The 7,304-nt window shown below is 40.4% G+C and overlaps 1 pseudogene; it reads left to right on the top strand.

Moving 5' to 3' along the window:
- The first annotated feature begins 1,663 nt into the window (after positions 1-1,663).
- On the top strand, positions 1,664-3,479 carry LOC123860536 (copine-1-like; annotated as a pseudogene).
- The last annotated feature ends 3,825 nt before the right edge of the window (positions 3,480-7,304 follow it).

Below are 7,304 nucleotides of genomic sequence, written 5' to 3' on the forward strand. Positions count from 1 at the left end.
ATTGTTTTTAATATTTTAAAATTAATAACTTTAACATATGGAAAAGTACAGAAAATATAACTGATACCTGTCTTTCCATCACTTAGATATATCAAATGTCAATATTTTGTCATATTTCCTGCAGCTCTCTTTTTACAAAAGGATTTAAGTGTCATAGATAGACCTAAAGCCATTTACCCACCTCCCTGTTCCCACTCCTCCTCCCACTCTCCCCAGAGATAACCATCATCTTAAAATGGGGATAAATCCTTCCTGTGCATGATTTTATAGTTCACCTGTGCTTTCAGGTGAAAGCTGTGCTTTCATAAACATCCCAGATCTCTTTTGGTGTATTTAAGTTTACATAAATGGCATCATTTTTACCGTTCTACTTTTTTATACTCAACATTCCTTTTCAGCTTGAGCCATGTTGCTGAAGTTAATTCATTTTAATTGCCTATAATATTCTATTGTATAAGCTTACCACAATTTACTTATTCTGCTCTTGATGGAGATGAATGATGCAATGAATACATTGTCTACATCTTATCTTGCGCATGTGCCAGAGTCTCTCTGGATTATGTAGCAAGAAGCAGAATTGTAGGATCACAGAGCATTTCTATTGGATTGATCAAGTTTTCTTTATTCCTCACCATTTTACCTATCAACTGGTTGAGAGTTATAGATTCTTCTCTTATTTATTTAATAATTATTCTTAAATTTTTGACATGCATTCTTGAATCTAAAGAGCTAATAATAATCAAAAGGTGTGGCTTCAGCTTGAACTATAGAAGCATTTTACAACACTTGTAATCAAATTACAGCTCTTCCTGTGGTCCATATCATGACTGGGAAATATTTTAGTTCCACCTTCTTTTTAAATCCTCTCACTCCAAATTAGTCTTTGCTCTTGTTTTTACAGCATGTTTATTTGGATTTACCAGATGTTTTCTGATGCCTTTGTTCATCCCTTCTCCATACATCCTATCCTACTCCTTCCTATTCATTTTACTTATTCCTGAAGTCCATCTGTTAGTATTTTTAAAAATATTTGCCTAAAAATGTATTTTTTAATCTAATTCTTAAATGGTAGTTTAGATACTTTTAAAATTGGAGGATCACAGCTATTTTCTCTCAGTAGTAGACTTTACCCTTGGTTTTTAGCCTCTATTATTGTGTTTAAGAAAATAGCCATCAGCACAAATATTCCTTTGCTGATAATCTAGCTTTTATCTCTGGGTGATTTTTAACAATCTTCTCATTGTTTCTGATGTTTCGTACTTTTACTAAGATTTTTTCCAGGTGCAAATTTATTTTTATTCATTCTAACTAGACTAGGGGTTTTTGTTTAATCTAAGGATTTCTGTCTTACTTAATGAATATTTATCAGTTATCATCTCTCTTAATATTCTTGTTCATTATACATACAGTCTCCTTGATTCTTTACTCGTCTTTTAACAACTGTCATATTTTTATCTGTTTTTCTCACTGTGCTGCATTACAATGAATTTCCTTAGATACATATTCTCTCTTCCACTGTATCTTACCTACAATCTGATTTATTCACAGTTTTTAATATCAAATAGTTGAAATTTTTATTTCTAGATATTCTTTTTTATTTAAGAAAATATGTTTTACCATTCCGTCCCTTCCCTTCTGGAACTCGGAGCTGCTGAGCGGGCTGTCGGCGATTTTGTGAAGCGGCAAAAGAGATGACCCACTGTGTGACCTTGGTTCCACTATCCATTTCCTGTGACCACCTCATTGACAAGGACATCGGCTCCAAGTCCCACCCACTCTGCGTCCTTTTACAGGCTGTGGGAGGGAGCAGCTGGGCTGAGCTTGGCCGAACTGAGCGAGTGCGGAACTGCTCGAGCCCCGAGTTCTCCAAGACTCTGCAGCTTGAGTACCACTTTGAAACAGTCCAGAAGCTCCGATTTGGCATTTATGACATAGACAACAAGACACCTGAGCTGGGGATGATGACTTCCTAGGAGGGGCTGAGTGTTCCCTAGGACAGATTGTGTCCAGCCAGATAATAACTCTACCCTTGATGCTGAAGCCTGGAAAACCTGCTGGGTGGGGGACCATCACAGTATCTGCTCAAGAGATGAAGGATAATTGTATAGTGACCATAGAGGTGGAGGCCAGAAAACTAGATAAGAAGGACTTCCTAGGGAAATCAAACCCGTTCTTGGAGATCTTCCGTCAGGGTGATGGGAAATGGCACCTGGCATACAGATCTGAGGTAATCAAGAACAACTTGAACCCTACATGAAGTGCTTCTCTGTTCCCCTTCAGCATTTCTGTTGGGGAGACCCCAACACACCCATCCAGGTGCAATGCTCAGACTATGACAGTGATGGTTCACATGATCTCATTGGTACCTTCTACACCAGCTTGGCCCAGTTGCAAGTAGTCCCGGCTGTTTGAATGTATCCACCCTGAGAAACAGCAGAAAAAGAAAAGCTACAAGAACTTTTTTTGTGTCAAGATTTGCCAGGTAGAAACACAGCATTCATTCCTGGACTATGGGATGGGAGGCTGTCAAATCAACTTCACTGTAGGCATTGACTTTATGGGCTCCAATGGAGAGCCTTCCTCCCCGGACTCCCTGCACTACCTGAGCCCAACAGGGGTCAACGAGTACCTGACAGCACTGTGGAGTGTGGGCAGTGTGATTCAGGACTATGACTCAGACAAGCTATTCCCAGCATTTGGATTTGGGGCCCAGGTACCCCCTGATTGGCAGGTCTCCCGTGAATTTGCCTTGAACTTCAACCCCAGTAACTCCTACTGCCCAGGCATCCAGGGCATTGTGGATGCTCACCGCAAGCCCTGCCCCAAGTTCGCCTCTATGGGCCCACCAACTTTGCACCCATCATCAACCATGTGACCAGGTTGGCAACCCAGGCTGCACGTCGGAGGACCACCTCGCAATACTTGGTGCTGCTGCTGCTGACTGACGGCGCTGTGACAGATGTGGAGGCTACACGTGAGGCTGTGGCACGTGCCTCCTACCTGCCCATGTCAGTGATTGTTGTGGGTGTGGGGGGCGCTGACTGCGAGGCCAGGGAGCAGCTGGATGCTGATGGTGGACCCCTGTGTGCATGCTCCAGGGAGGCAGCTGCCCATGACATAGTGCAGTTTGTTGCCCTACTGCTGCTTCCAGAATGCCCCTCGGGAGACACCAGCACAGACTGTGCTCGCAGAAGTACCCACACAACTGGTCTCCTATGTCAAGGCCCAAGGTTGGGCCCCATTCAAGCCACTTCCACCCCCAGCCAAGAGCCCTGCACAGGCTCCTTAGGCCTAGATTCCCTTAGAGGGTGGGCTATGGGTCGTCCTCAGCCTTGTGTCCCCAAGGTCCCTGTGGGCATGTCCCTGCACACATTGCCCAGTGCTGCACTTTACATTTTATACTTTTATATTTGCTCCTGCTGTTGCTCTTGATCCCCCCTGCTTGCCCCTGGTATCCTTCATTTAATAAAGATCAGTGAAGACCAAAAAAAAAAAAAAAAGAAGAAGAAAAAAGAAAAAATATGTTTTATTTTCTCAGAACATCCTGTTTTTGCCTATAATGTTTCCATTTTAAAAACATGTTTAACATTCTAGATACAACTACTTTTGTGAACGTTCTGAAAGTCCAATCTGGCTAATCTTTCTCCTGTCCATTGACTTTTGTATAAGGCGAATGATTTCCTTATACATCTTGTTATTTTGGAAGGTGAGTTTATCTTCAATGGGGATTTTTTTTTTTTTTTTTTTTTAAGAACCACATGTCCTTTGGGCTGAAGCATGATGTAGAGAGGTTGCGCATTTGCTTCTGCCTGGTGTCCCAGGTGTTTGCCCACATTCAGACTAGTTTTTTTTTTTTAATTCTTTTTTTTTAATTCTTATGTTAATCCCCATACATTACATCATTAGTTTTAGATGAAGTGTTCCATGACTCATTGTTTGTGCACAACACCCAGTGCTCCATGCAGAATGTGCGACAGACTAGTTTTTGACATTAACTTCTTATTGTGATGGTTCCCTTACTATGCATTTGGTAAGATTTCCTGGTACATGGCTCAGACTTTTATTTCCTTCACCCACAGCTTTTTATCACTTCCCTGGCAGAACAAGTTTTCCAAATTCTTTTTTGTTGTTGTTGTTGGGGGGAGGCAGCCTTTCCAGAGCTCAGTTACATGCAGGTGTCTCAGTTGTAGGTAAACACCGTGAATGGATGGAGCCCCAAGGTAACACGTTCTATCCTGGCATGTCGATTAAAACCCCAGTTCCTAGACCCTCCCTCTATTTCTGATTCTACATCCCTTGGGTTGCTGCAACTCTAGCTAGCACCGGGAATTTTCCTTCTCTTTTTTTCTAGCTCAGTCGTGTATTTTTTCAAATTTGGTTATATTTCATCCTTTATTTCTATGAATTTATAATAATGAAATTTTCTTTGTTAGTCTGCAATAGGGCCAAAATGAATTTTCCCTTAGAGTTTGAAATATTACAGGGAACAGTTATTAGAGTTATAACTCAAAGGATAAATAAAAAAGTACTCTTGATAAAATAGGGGTATTTCATATATAATAATATTCCTTTGAAATTGATACAATTTTAGAAGTTTTGAATCTTGAAGTACTGCTCCCTAAGCTCTCTGGAAGATGCAGTTATTCACAATAATGTACTCCTTCAGGGTTGTGGATACTCTAGCATTTCTCATCCATCAACTTTAGAAATTCACATATAACACTATGATATATGTATTGACTAGTTTGAAAACATGTAGGAACTTATTTTATGATAGAGATATCATCTTCACTCAGGAAGGATAGGATTTTATGACAAAGATTATTCATTTTCAATGCTGGGGTAAAGCCTAAAAGGTAGCCTCTATGCGGCCAAAGGTAGGTCCCACTGATGGTCTGATGGCAGGTCCCAAAATGCAGACATACACTCCAAGAGAGACCATGCCACCTCAGGAGTATCCTGTATTATCATCAAGAACAGCACTAACATAAAAACAACTTGTCTTGAATGCTCATGTGCCCCACTCTACTCAAAGTGTTTGCTGTATATGATAGCTCATTGATTCTCTCACCAGGTGAGGTAGGCACTGTTATTATCCCATCTGACATATGAGAAATTGGAGCATAGAGAAGTTCTGTAGCTCACTCAGTCATAAACAGTAGAGCTGGGCTATAAACTCAGGTTGCCTTAAACCTGATCCTAAACACTCTTCACCTCCTAAGAGCAGGAAGCACCAAAAACAACCCTCACCAATTTTGCCATTTTGCCTCGATTTTTCCTTAGCAGGGTAATTCTATTCCTAGGCTTCTCCCCCCTGTCCTCATGTAGAATCACAGAATGAATTGTTTTTCTAAGTGTCCCTTTTTTCTCAACCTTTAGTATGGTCGTTCTTCCTGATTGAACACCTCCTTATCCTTCAAGTCCAGCTGAACCAGACCTCTTTGTTTAAGTTTTCCTTGATTTCAGGTGCAGTTTCTTACAGTGCCTTGACTTGCTCGTTCATCCATCTGTATCCCTCAGTACACATAGAATTAGCTGCCAGTGGTCAGGGATTGTGAAAAGTGGTGGGTCTAGCATCCCCATGAAAGATGCGAATGAATGTTTGGCCATTTGCCACTGGGATGTTAAGAGAAGCAATCAGCAGCTACACTTGGCAGTTGTTTTCTCAATAGAGTGGCTTGATGTTTTCTCTACATCTTTATCTCTAAGCTTTACAGAAATGCAGAAGCCAACAGGCCAATATTGGGTCATCGCTTTGGCTGCAGAAATTCTTATATTCTATTAAATGAGAGAGGGAGAATAAAAATAAAGGGCTCAGGATCTGAAAATAAGGTCAAACTAATACGCCAGAAATGTATACAATTGCTTATCTACTTTTACTTACTAGTATTTATTCTATATACAGACATTTATGGATATAAGTATATATGTTTGTATAATTATGGGCCTAATATGTGTTTGGACGAGGAGCATAAATGTAAGGGAGGGCCAATCATTCCCATACACCTTTATCTAATACACATTAAATGTCCACTACATGCCAGTTCCTACCCTGCATTCTCGTACTTACAAGTTTACATTATGTACTTACAGGTTTTTTAAAAAATTAATTGAAGTCAAAAGTTCACTCAGATTCCCTTAGGTTTTACCTAATGTTCCTTTTCTGTTCCAGGATTCCATTCAGGAAGCCAGATTCCTTTTAGCTGTCACATTCTCTTACGTTCCTCTAGGCTAGGACACTTTCTCAGACTTCCCTTATTTTTGATGATCTTGAAAGTTTGAGGCATCCTGGTCAGGTATTTTATAGAAGGTATCTGTTTGGGGGTTTTCTGGCATTTTTTTCATGATTAAATTGGGGTTATGGGTTTTGGGAAAGAAGATCCCAAAAAAGATCAAAGGAGACACACAGAGGTAAAGTGCCATTCTCATCACGACATAATACCCACCTGACTTAGTGCTGTTGATGTTACTCTTGACCGCTTGCCTGAAGTACTGTTTGTCAGGTGTTTCCACTAGTTTCTCACCTTTCCATACTGTACTTTTGGGAAGGCAGTCACTGAACAGCTCACACTTAAAGATCAAGGAACGATGTTCCTCCCTCTTGAGAATGGAGTAACATAAATCACTGGAATTCTTCTACAGAGAAAGTTTGTCTTTTCTGCCTATGTATTTATTTATCCATCATTTATCTATATTGGTATGGACTTAGAGATTTTATTTTATACTTTGGGTTATAATCCAATGCTAATTTATTCTATTGCTCAAATTATTGCCACTTTGACTATAGGGAGCTATTTTAATTGACTTCTGTGCCTCTTTGACATATTCCCATCGTTGTTGGTTTTTTGAGCACTTCTAACTTTCTGGCACTGTAAGATGCTCTGGGCTCATCTTATATTTCCTGCTCCAGTTCTATAATTAGCCATTTCTCCAAGGATGCCTGGTTGCTATTTTGGAGAAGGGTATTAGAAATCAAAATCTGGGCACTAGGTGTGCTTGTTGCTACTGGGGTGTTTTACTTCTAGGACCTCTCAGTTGACAAAGCCAGGAAATACATATGTGCAAACAAACCCCTGTTTGTGTGTGTATGTGTGTGTGTGTGTGTGTGTACCCATCTCTGTATTAAGCTACACATTAGTTCACACTGATGTCTCTAGGTCTACTCTATTATCACATGGATCATTCTAGCCTTCTCCCCTTGCTTGTCTGTAATGTCCCACTCCAACAGTGAGAAACCTGGCTGCCACCTTCTACCATCCATTTACTTAATTGTCCAGTTCCAGTACACATGTATAGTGGTTTCA

Source organism: Mirounga angustirostris, unplaced genomic scaffold (genome assembly GCF_029215605.1).
Source record: "Mirounga angustirostris isolate CCGP_5_RB_7025 unplaced genomic scaffold, mMirAng1.0.hap1 SCAF_4, whole genome shotgun sequence".
Classification (NCBI taxonomy): Eukaryota; Metazoa; Chordata; class Mammalia; order Carnivora; family Phocidae; genus Mirounga; species Mirounga angustirostris.